Source organism: Triticum urartu, chromosome 5A, assembly GCF_056163025.1.
Source record: "Triticum urartu cultivar PI428250 chromosome 5A, HENAU_Tu73, whole genome shotgun sequence".
Classification (NCBI taxonomy): domain Eukaryota; kingdom Viridiplantae; phylum Streptophyta; class Magnoliopsida; order Poales; family Poaceae; genus Triticum; species Triticum urartu.
In genome coordinates, this window is record NC_141877.1 from 286,604,057 (window position 1) to 286,617,259 (window position 13,203).

Consider the following 13,203-nt stretch of genomic DNA (forward strand, 5'->3'; position numbering starts at 1 on the left):
GAAGTTTTTGAAGATACACATGGTTGATGATATGGCATGCAGTATCAATGGCTTCAGGCCAGAACTTTCTTGGAGTCTTGTATTCATCAAGCATTGTCCGGGCCATCTCAATGAGTGTTCTGTTCTTGCGTTCCACGACGCCATTCTGCTGTGGTGTGTACGGAGCTGAGAACTCATGAGTGATGCCTAGTGTATCGAGATAAGTGTCGAGGCCAGTGTTCTTGAATTCAGTGCCATTGTCACTTCTGATGTGCTTGATCTTGACGCCATAGTTGTTCATGGCTCGATTGGCGAAGCGTCTGAAGACATCCTGCACTTCAGTCTTGTACAGGATTATATGCACCCAAGTATATCTTGAATAATCATCAACAATGACAAAGCCATAGAGACAAGCAGTAGTAGTAAGATTTGAGTAATGAGTGGGACCGAAAAGATCCATGTGGAGCAGTTCGAAGGGTTGAGTCGTTGTCATGATTGTCTTCGAGGGATGCTTGGCCCTCGTCATCTTTCCTGCTTCACAGGCACCACATAAGTGATCCTTCTTGAACTTGACGCCCTCGATCCCTATGACATGCTTCTTCCTTGCAAGGGTGTGGAGGTTCCTCATGCCAGCATGCCCTAGCCTCCGACGCCAGAGCCAGCATTCAGAAGCTTTTGCTAGAAGACATACGGCAAGTTGTGGCCTGCTGAGAAATCTACCACGTACAAATCATCTTTCCGATACCCTTCAAACACTAGAGACTTGTCAGATTCCATTAGAACAAGGCAACGATATTTTCCAAACATCACAATCATGTTTAAGTTGCAAAGCATTGAGAGAGACATTTAGTTGAAACCAAGGGATTCAACAAGCATGACTTTATCCAAGTGTTGATCCTTTGAGATTGCAACTCTACCTAGACCCAATAACTTGCTTTTACCAATATCAGCAAATGTGATGTGACTTTCGTTAGATGGACGTAAGGTTGAGTCCATAAGAAGGCTTCGCTTGCCAGTCATGTGATTGGTACACCCACTATCAATAATCCATTCTGAAGCAGCTAGTGTCGTACCCTACAGTACAGTTAGGGGAATAGTCTTCACGAAGAGAATTGTGAAGCATAAACATTTGACGAGCAAGTAGATTATGAAGGCTTAAATCAAGGTTAGGACTGATAGAGCAAGTGGCAAGCGACTCAGGAACAAAATACATAATAAGACCATTTGGGCATTTGATCTTGCGCCCTACAAGATGTTTAAGGTCCCCAGCAATAGCATCAGACGATTTTGGTTTTCGGCTGGAGACCTTTCCCTGCAAAAGAGAGTTAACCTTTCTTAGCCACCCACATCTTCAAGGGTGGCTTCGAAGCAATGAGTCTAAGTGCAACATCTGAGAACTTTGGCTTTGGAGCCCTAGCAAAAAGTCTTGCAGCTGGACAATAGTACTCATAAGAATAAGCAGAATAGTTCTTGGTCTTATGAACATGGCGGTTTGATGAAATGCGCTCATATTCACAGGCCTGAGTAAGGTTTCCTTGTGGTGTCATGATGACATTCATAGGAAGATTCTCCAAACACCTTTTCGGCACCCAGACCTTCTTCATAGGCGGTCCATTCCTGCAGTTAGTACCAATATACCTGGCAAACACTTCACCATTCTGATTCTTAAACAGTTTATAGTTTGCATCAAAGGATTCATCAATAATAATGGGATTAGCACAAGTGAAGCCAGATAGGGTGGATGGACCCGCTGAAGGTTCCTTTGCAGCAACCCATGTGGTTTTGGGGTACTGCTCAGGTTTCCAGTAAGAGCCATCAGCATTCATTTTCCTTTCGAACCCAACACCCTCTTTCCTAGGGTTTCGGTTCAGGACCTGCCTTCTGAGGACATCACATAGTGTCTGATGCCCTTTGAGACTTTTGAACATCCCTGTTTCAAGCAATATCTTCAACCTAGCATTCTCATCAGCAGTAGCAGTGGTATCCTCAGCAGAGGGGTTAGTTATCACATCAACAGTTGAAGATATTGCAACAGTAGCAGCAGTAGAACACTCAGCAACAGAGGTAGCGTTGTCATGCTCAATGCATTTAAGACATGGTGGTTCAAATCCTTCCTGAGCGGAACTGATCTGTTTGGCGCGAAGTGACTCGTTTTCCTTTTGAAGATCTTCATGAGCCGCTCTCAATTTCTCAAGATCTTGCTTCCTTTGAAGATAATCATAGGAAAGCCTTTCATGAGTGGTTGAGAGCGTTTCATGACAACTTTCAAGTTCCTCATACTTAACGTGAAGATTTTTTATGTCTTCAATTAAGGACTGAGATCGAGTCATTTCAGCGTCTAACAGATCATCGCTTTTGTCTAACAGTTTTTGAATATGTTCCATAGCTTTCTGTTGTTCAGTTGCAATTTTAGCAAGTGTTTTGTAGCTGGGTTTGGAACCACAATCAGAGTCATCTTCACTAGATGTTTGATAGTGAGTAGTGCGTGTGTTTACCTTGGCACCGCATGCCATGAAGCAGTAGGTAGGAGCGGAGTAGTCCTTGTCATTTGCATCGGTGTCAGTGATGAAGTCATTGTCTTCGGTGTTGAAGATGGACTTGGCAACGTATGCTGTAGCCAGACTCGCAACGCCAGAATAGGACTCCTCCTCAGACTCCACCTCCGCCTCCTCAGAAGCGGACTCCTCCTCTGAATGCATTTCCTTGCCAACAAACGCACGTGCCTTGCCAGATGAGCTCTTCTTGTGTGATGAAGACTTAGAGGAAGGCATGGAAGAAGACTTTGAGTATTTCTTCTTCTTCTTGTCGTCAGAGTCATATTCCTTGCTCTTCTTCTTCTTCTTGTTCTCATTGTCCCAGTGCGGACACTCAGAGATGTAGTGGCCAGGTTTCTTGCACTTGTGGCATGTTCTCTTCTTGTAGTCATGAGCAGAAGCTTCATCATTCCTTGAGCTTGATCGTGAAGACTTTCTGAAGCCTTTCTTCTTGGTGAATTTTTGGAACTTCTTCACAAGCATAGCAAGCTCCTTTCCAATGTCTTCAGGATCATCAGAACTGCTGTCAGGTGATCTCAGGAGTGTCTTGATGACTTCATACTTGGTGATCTCAGTGGCGCCGAGAGCTTGAAGCTCATTTGTGATGTCAGTGAGTCGATCAAATGTGAGCTGGATGTTCTCATTGTCATTTCTCTTGAAGCGGTTGAAGACGTTGCGAAGGACACTGATTCTCTGATCTCTCTGGGTTGAGACGCCTTCATTGACCTTGGAGAGCCAGTCCCAGACTAGCTTAGATGTTTCCAAAGCAATCACGCGGCCATACTGTCCTTTGGTCAGATGACCACAGATGATGTTCTTGGCAGTGGAGTCCAGTTGAACGAACTTCTTGACATCAGCAGCGGTGACACCTTCACCAGCCTTGGGAACGCCATTCTTGACGACATACCATAGGTCGACATCAATGGCTTCAAGATGCATGCGCATCTTATTCTTCCAGTAGGGATATTCAGTTCCATCGAAGACGGGGCAAGCAGCGGAGACCTTGATTATCCCTGTAGTCGACATAGCTAAAACTCCAGGTGGTTAAACTGAATTACACAGAACAAGGGAGTACCTTGCTCTGATACCAACTGAAAGTGCTAGTGATCGACTAGAGGGGCGGTGAATAGGCGATTTTTATGAAAGTCTTCAAAACATGGAAGTTTTGAAGACAAACGATAGAAATAAACCTATTACCATGCAGCGGAAGGTAGACTACACTAGGAAAACCATAGTCAAGTATTCAATGAAGTGAAAGCACAATGACTAATAGCAACTAGGCAGTAAAGATTGTAAGTGCATCTAGTGCCACCCCTAGTTGGTTTTGGAGTATTGACGACAAACCTAGTTGAGGGACTAATGTGTTTGTGAGAATTGCAGGATAACACAGGTAGAAGTCCCTCATTGATTCGGTTTTACTACCAGAGATGACCCCTAAAAATGTATGAAGACATTGAAGTCAAAGGTGGTATATGAAGATATTCACATTGAAGACTATGACAAAAGAAGACACGTTATGAAGCATATGGAGCTCGAAGACTTAGATCTTTCGTAGTTCCTTTTCTTTTGTGTTGAGTCATAGGAACCACCGTACTGTTAAGTGGGGTCCAGGAGAACCAGTCAGCATGACTGAAGTGATGCCTAAACCAAAAACCTATGTCTTCGAGTCAAGACAATGAGAGCGAATCTTGTCCAGAGCCGGACAAGTCAGCTTTGCTTATAGCCCAAGTAAAGTTGCCATGAAAGTTTGAAATCTGACCGTTGAGACACGTGTTAGTTCCTTAGTGACCCAGGGTCATTTCGGACAAATCAGGTCGGGTTGCCAAGTGGCTATAAATAGCCCACCCCCTACAACCATAAACGGTTGGCTGCTCAGATTTCAGTGCACGGCTTTTGTTGTTTGAGAGCAACCCACCTCAAAGCCTTTGAGAGAAAATTCCTAGCGAGGAGAAAAGCCCTAACCACCCAGAGCCAGAGAACATTGGGCATCACTTAAGTCTTCTTGTCTGTGTGATCTGAAGACTTATTACACTTGAGGACTGTGCATCCCCAGACGGTTAGGCGTCGCGTTCGGAGCATCCAAGAGACATTGTGGATTGCCAGTGAACGAAGTCTGTGAAGGTTTGGGAGTCTACCTTGAAGACTTACCAGAGTGATTGGGCGAGGACTATGTGACCTTAGCTCAAGGAGAATACGGTGAGGACTTGGTGTCCTGAGCTGCGTGTTCAGGACTGGGTGTCCGGGACTGTGTGTCCTTAGGTTTCAATACCTAGCCGCTCCAACCAGACGTACAGTTGTCACAGTAACTGGAACTGGTCCAACACATCATTGTCTTCAACGAGTCACCGGTTTCATCTTCACTTCCTGCAAGTGCATCTTGTGCCACCCCTAGTTGGTTTTGGAGTATTGACGACAAACCTAGTTGAGGGACTAATGTGTTTGTGAGAATTGCAGGAAAACACAGGTAGAAGTCCCTGATTGATTCGGTTTTACTACCAGAGATGACTCCTAAAAATGTATGAAGACATTGAAGACAAAGGTGGTATATGAAGATATTCACATTGAAGACTATGACAACAAAAGACACGTTATGAAGCCTATGGAACTCGAAGACTTAGATCCTTCGTAGTTCTTTTTATTCTTGTTGAGTCATAGGAACCACCATACTGTTAAGTGGGGTCCAGGAGAACCAGTCAGAATGACTGAAGTGATGCCTAAATCAAAAACCTATGTCTTCGAGTGAAGACAATGAGAGCAAATCTTGTCCAGAGCCGGACAAGTCAGCTTTGCTTGTAGCCCAAGTAAAGTTGCCATGAGAGTTCGAAATCTGACCGTTGAGACACGTGTCAGTTCCTTAGTGACCCAGGGTCATTTCGGACAAATCAGGTCGGGTTGCCAAGTGGCTATAAATAGCCCACCCCCACAACCATAAACGGTCGGCTGCTCAGATTTCAGTGTACGGCTTTTGTCGTTTTAGAGCAACCCACCTCAAAGCCTTTGAGAGAAAATTCCTAGCGAGGAGAAAAGCCCTAACCACCCAGTGCCAGAGTAAATTGGGCATCACTTAAGTCTTCGTGTCTGAGTGATCTGAAGACTTATTACACTTGAGGACTGTGCATCCTTCAGACGGTTAGGCATCGCGTTCTGAGCATCCAAGAGAAATTGTGGATTGCCGGTAAACGAAGTCTGTGAAGGTTTGGGAGTCTACCTTGAAGACTTACTAGAGTGATTGGGCGAGGTCTGTGTGACCTTAGCTCAAGGAGAAAACGGTGAGGACTGGGTGTCCTGAGCTGCGTGTTCAGGATTGGGTGTCCGGGACTGTGTGTCCTTTGGTTTAAGTACCTAGCCGCTCCAACCAGACGTACAGTTTTCACAGCAACTGGAACTGGTCCAACAAATCATTGTCTTCAATGTGTCACTGGTTTCATCTTCACTTCCTTTGACTTACTGTTATTCATTGTGAAGCCATTACATGCTTGCTCTATCTTTTGTCTTCACAACGTAACTGTATGAGTTGTTTGGCTTCATAACTTCTTCCTACCTGATCCTTATTACACTGAAGCTGTTTGTCACTGTGCTTTCACTATATTGAATACTTGACCATGGCTTGCCTAGTGTAATCTAACTTCCGCTGCATAGTAATAGGCATAATCTTCACTGTTTGTCTTCATAACTCCCAAGTTTTGAAGACTTTCATAAAAATCGCCTATTCACCCCCCCTCTAGTCGATATAACACACTTTCACTTCCTTTTACTTACCGATCACTCATTGTGAAGTCATTGCGTGTATGTTCTATCTTTTGTCTTCACAACGTGAGTGTATGATCTTTTTGGCTTCATAGTATCTTCCTACCTGATCCTAATTACACTACAGCTATTTGTCTCTGTGCTTTCACCCTGTTGACACTTGACCATGGCTTGCCTAGTGTAGTCTAACTTCCGCTGCATAGTAATAGGCATATCTCTACTGTTTCTCTTCATAACTTCATGTTTTGAAGACTTCCATAAAAATCGCCTATTCACCCCCCCTCTAGTCGATATAACGCACTTTCAACTGGTATCAGAGCAAGGTGCTCCCCTGTTCTGTGTGATTCGGTTTAACCACCTGGAGTTTTAGCTATGTCGACTGCAGGGATAATCAAAGTCTCCCCTGCGTGCCCCGTCTTTGATGGAACTGAATATCCCTACTGGAAGAATAAGATGCGTATGCATCTTGAAGCCATTGACATCGACCTATGGTATGTCGTCGAGAACGGCGTTCCCAAGGCTGGAGAAGGTGTCACCAAGAAATTCGTTCAACTGGACTCTACTGCCAAGAATATCATCTGTGGTCATCTGACCAAAGGACAGTATGGCCGTGTGAGTGCCTTGAAGACATCCAAACTGGTCTTGGACTGGCTCTCCAAAGTTAATGAAGGCATCTCAACCCAGAGAGATCAAAGAATCAGTGTCCTTCGCAATCTCTTCAACCGCTTCAAGCGAAATGACAATGAGAATGTCTAGCACACATTTGACAGACTCACTAACATCACAAATGAGCTTCAAGCCCTCGGTGCTACTGAGATCACCAAACATGAAATCGTCAAGACGCTGCTGAGATCACTTGATAGTTCGTTTGACATCCTGGCCCTGATGATTCAAGAATGTACTGATTTCAAGACACTCGATCCGTCTGACATACTTGAGAGGCTCAACACACATGAGTTTCAGCTTTCTGAGAAAAGAGATATCTACGGTCCAAACTATGGGCGAACTCGTGCCTTGAAGGAAAAAGCTGTTTCCGCATATGAAGAAGAATCTGACAACAGTTCTGATGATCCTGAAGACATTGGAAGAGAACTTGAAATGCTAGTGAAGAAGTTCCAAAAATTCACCAAGAAGAAAGGCTTCAGAAAATCTTCACGATCAAGCTCAAGGAATGATGAAGCTTCTGCTCATGACTACAAGAAGAAAACATGTCACAAGTGCAAGAAAACTGGACACTTCATCTCTGAGTGTCCACAGTGGGACAATGAGAACAGAAGGAAGAAGAAGAGCAAGGAATATGATTCTGACGACAAGAAGAAGAAGAAATACTCAAAGTCTTCTTCCAAGTCTTCATCAAAGTCTTCATCACACAAGAAGAGCTCATCTAGCAAGGCACGTGCGTTTGTTGGAAAGGAGATGGATTTAGAGGAGGAGTCCGCATCTGAGGAGGCAGAGGTGGAGTCTGAGGAGGAGTCTGACTCTGGCATTGCGAGTCTGGCTACAGCATACATCGCCAAGTCCATCTTCAACACTGAAGACAATGACTGCATCACCGACACCAACGCAAATGACAAGAACGACTCCACTCCTACCTACTGCTTCATGGCACGCGGTGCCAAGGTAAACACACGCACTACTCGCTATGAAACATCTAGTGACGATGACTCTGAATGTGATTCAAAACCTAGCTACAAAACACTTGCTAAAATTGCAACTGAACAACAGAAAGCTATGGAACATATTCAAAAACTCATGAAAAGCTTTCCTATGATTATCTTCAAAGGAAGCAAGAACTTGAGAAATTGAGGGTGGCTCATGAAGATCTTCAAAAGGAAAACGAGTCACTTCGCTTCGAACAGATCAGTCCCGCTCAGGAAGGATTTGAACCACCATGTCTTAAATGCATTGAGCATGATAATGCTAATTCTGTTGCTGAATGTTCCACTTCTACTACTGTTGCAATATCTTCAACTGTTGACGTGGTAACTAACCCCTCTGCTGAGGATACCACTGCTATTGCTGATGAGAATGCTATGTTGAAGACATTGCTTGAAATAGGGATGTACAAAAGTCTTAAAGGACATCAGACACTATGTGATGTCCTCAAGAAGCAGATCCTGAATCGAAACCCTAGGAAAGAGGGTGTTGGATTTGTGAGGAAAATCAATGCAGATGGCTCTTACTGGAAACCTGAGCAGTACCCCAAAACCACATGGGTTGCTGCAAAGGAACTTTCAGCAGATCCATCCAACTTATCTGGCTTCACTTGTGCTAACCCCATTATCATTGATGAATCCTTTGATGCAAACTATAAACTGTTTAAGAATCAGAATGATGAAGTGTTTGCCAGGTACATTGGTACTAACTGCAGGAATGGACCGCCTATGAAGAAGATCTGGGTTCCGAAAAAGTGTCTGGAACATCTTCCTGTGAATGTCTTCATGACACTGCACTTAAAGAAGACAAACCTCAGACCAAAGACTTCATATGGTCCAAAGGCTTCATACAAACAGAGGACTCACCTGAGTCGCACTAACGCAAATATTTTGCAGGGAAACTATACTCAGGCATATGAATATGAGAGCGGTTCATCGAATCGTGTTCATGTGACCAAAAATTATTCTGCTTATTCCTATGAGTATTATTGTCCACCTGCTAGACTGTTTGCTAAGGCTTCAAAGCCAAAATTCTCAGATGCTGCACTTAGACTTATTGCTTCTAAGCCACCCTTGAAGATGTGGGTGGTTAAGAAAGCTGAACTCTCTTTTGAAGGGAAAGGTCTCTAGCAAAAAAAACAAAATCTTCTGATGCTATTGCTGGGGACCTTAAAAATCTTGTAGGGCGCAAGATAAAATGCCCGAATGGCATCATTATGTACTTTGCTCCTGAATCACATGCTACTCTCCCTATTAGTCCTAATCTGGATCTAAGTTTTCATAACCCACTGGTTCATCAAATGTTTATGCTTCACAACTCTTTTTGTGAAGCCTATCCCCCTAACTGCACTGTAGGGTACGACACCAGCGACTTCAGAATGGATTATTGACAGTGGGTGTACAAATCATATGACTGGCAGAAGAAGCCTTCTTATGGACTCAACTTTATGTCCATCCGACAAGAGCCACATCACATTTGCTGACACTGGTAAAAGTAAGGTATTGGGTCTAGGTAGAGTTGCAATCTCAAAGGATCAACACATGGATAAAGTCATGCTTGTTGAATCCCTTGGATTCAACTTAATGTCTGTCTCAATGCTTTGCGATTTGAATATGATTGTAGTGTTTGGAAAATATCGTCTCCTGGTGCTAATGGAATCTGACAAATCTCTAGTGTTTGAAGGGTATCGGAAAGGTGATTTGTACGTGGTAGATTTCTCAGCAGGACCACAACTTGCAGTATGTCTTCTTGCAAAAGCTTCAGAATGCTGGCTTTGGCATCGGAGGCTTGGGCATGCTGGCATGAGGAACCTCCACACCCTTGCGAAGAAGAAGCATGTCATAGGCATCGAGGGCATCAAGTTCAAGAAATATCATTTATGCGGTGTCTGTGAAGCAGGGAAGATGACAAGGGCAAAACATCCTTCGAAGACAATCATGACTACTACACAACCCTTCGAACTGCTCCACATGGATCTTTTCGGTCCCACTCACTACTCAACTTTTACTACTACTGCTTGCCTCTATGGCTTCGTCATTGTTGATGATTACTCTAGATATACTTGGGTACACATAATCTTTTACAAGACTGAAGTGCAGGATGTCTTCAGACGCTTCGCAAATCGAGCTATGAACAATTTTGGCGCCAAGAACAGAACACTCATTGAGATGGCCAGAATGATGCTAGATGAATACAAGACTCCAAGAAAATTCTGGACTGAAGCCATTGACACTGCATGCCATACAATCAATCGTGTTTATCTTCACAAGCTTCTGAACAAGACGTCTTATGAACTCCTAACTGACAAGAAGCCAAATGTCAGTTATTTCAGAGTATTTGGCGCAAGGTGCTGGATCAAGGACCCACACCACACCTCAAAGTTTGCACCAAAAGCACATGAGGGTTTTATGCTTGGATATGGAAAGGATTCACACTTCTACAGAGTCTTCAATCTCTTCCATTACAAAGTGGTTGAAACAGTGGATGTGCGGTTCGATGAGACAAATGGTTCACAAAGAGAGCAAGTGCCAAATGTGCTAGATGAAATTCCATCTAGTGAATCAATCAAGCTAATGGGAACTGGAGAGATTATACCTTATGAAGCTCATCCTGAAGAAGAACTTATCATCTCAGCACCTGATCAACATGAAGACAATGCTCAGCCTGAAGACATTCCTCCCGACAACAACACAGATCAGCAAGAGCAAAGTCTTCGCCCTGTACATCCTCGTGTTGCCAATGAGGTGCAGATTAACAGAATAATTGACAGCATCAATGCACCTGGTCCACTCACTCGTTCAAGGGCAACTCAGCTAGCAAATTTTTGTGGGCACTTCGCATTCGTCTCAATATCAGAACCCAAGAAAGTTGAAGAAGCCTTCATGGAACCTGAATGGATTCAAGCTATGCAAGAAGAGCTTCAACAGTTTCAGCTGAATAATGTATGGGAACTGGTTAAGCATCCCGATCCATGGAAGCACAACATAATAGGCACCAAATGGATATACCGCAACAAGCAAGATGAGGATGGTCAAGTTGTCAGAAACAAAGCTCGTCTCTTTGCTCAAGGATATACTCAAGTAGAGGGCATTGACTTCGACGAAACTTTTGCTCTTGTGGCTAGGCTTGAAGCCATACGCATACTGCTGGCCTATGCAAATCATCATAACATACTTCTATATCAAATGGATGTGAAAAGTGCCTTTCTCAATGGCAAGATTGAAGAAGAAGTGTATGTTGCACAACCACCTGGTTTTGAAAATCCAAAACATCCTGATATGGTATACAAGCTCAACAAGGCACTGTATGGCCTCAAACAAGCCCCTAGGGCCTGGTATGATACACTCAAGTACTTTCTGAAGAGAAAAGGCTTCATACCTGGTTCCCTGGATCCCACTCTTTTCACGAAGACATACGATGGTGAACTGTTTGTGTGCCAAATACATGTGGATGATATTATCTTCGGCTGCACCAATCGGAAGTACAGTGAAGAGTTTGGATATATGATGCAAGAGCAATATCAGATGTCCATGATGGGGGAGCTGAAGTTCTTTCTTGGTCTTCAAATCCGACAACAGCGCAATGGCATCTTCATATCTCAAGAGAAGTATCTCAAATATTGCCTGAAGAAGTTCGGTATGCAAGACTGCAAAGGCTTCACAACACCAATGCCAGCCAAACATCATCTAGGTCCAGACGACAATGGTAAAGAGTTCGATCAAAAGGTATACCGCTCCATGATTGGGTCTTTGCTTTATTTATGTGCATCTAGGCCAGATATCATGCTTAGTGTTTGCATGTGTGCTCGATTTCAAGCGGCACCAAAGGAGTCGCATCACTTAGCTGTGAAGCGAATTCTTCGATATTTGGCTCACACCCCAACTCTAGGATTATGGTATCCAAAGGGCTCAGAGTTTGATTTGGTTGGATTTTCGGATGCTGATTATGCTGGTGACAAAGTTGATCGCAAGTCTACATCAGGCACATGTCACTTTCTGGGACGATCACTTGTATGTTGGTCTTCAAAGAAGCAGAACTGTGTATCTCTCTCCACTGCTGAATCTGAATACATTGCTGCTGGATCTTGCTGCGCTCAGCTTCTGTGGATGAAGCAAACACTCAAGGATTATGGCATTCATCTGAAAAAATGTGCCACTTTACTACGACAACGAAAGCGCCATCAAGATTGCCAACAACCCAGTTCAGCACTCGAAGACAAAGCACATTGAAATTCGCCATCACTTTCTCAGAGATCATGTTGTGAAGGAAGACATTGATATCATACACGTCAACACTGAAGAGCAATTGGCAGATATCTTCACCAAGCCCTTGGATGAGAAGAGGTTTTGCAAGTTACGGTGTGAGCTAAATATCTTGGAATCCTCAAATGTCCTGTGATCAGGCACACATCCTAACACTTATGCATATTGATGATTTAGATGTGCAACACACAAAGTAAAGTATATCTTCAATCAATGAAGACATAAATTCTAAGTGTGAATACATTAATGTGGAATTTGACTTCGGAGCGCCACGATAATTGTGCGCCGTGTCTGGGTCTAATACTTCCTATACGGTGGGTAATGCCACCACCAAACGTTCTATTTTGAAGTGTTTCACTCATGGCGTTACCTCGCAATGTCTTCACATTTGGTTTGGCTTCAATCTCAATATGTCTTCATGATTATCTTCACTGCGTTGATTATATAGATATATATATATGTACTGGTGTTCTGTCCTCTACAACATTCACTTATAGCTATGTCTTCTTGTTTGAATCTTTTGAACTAAGTGAATGCGATCGGACCCTAACCTCTCCATGCTTTCTACCTCAAACTCTATCTCTCCAAGTCGTATGCATTCTATTGAAACTGTCGAATGTCTTCTCTGCATCCTTGTCAGCAGAAGACACAGAGACAAACTTTAAAACCGTTTTCAACGCTCATTCATCCACAAGAAATCCGGAGAAGTAGGAACGACACCCAACAATCAAGGCGTGCGTGGGATGTGGAACTGCCCCCAAAATACCGCATGATGGGCACGTGCTGTTCAGATGCGAATTGCCAGGGGCACCTGAGTAATAGCGCAGTGCCGCCTCTATCCCTATAAATACACGATTCATTGCGGTCATTATCTCTTCTTCCACCCTCGCACGAACCCTAGCGCCACCGCTAGCTCTTGACGATGCCGGCGACGAAGCGCTTCACTGCCGCAACCTCTCCGACGCCGTTTTCACGCCGACAGCAGACATTGCTCTCTCCGTCGTCGCCGTAGGTGTCTTCCGTCG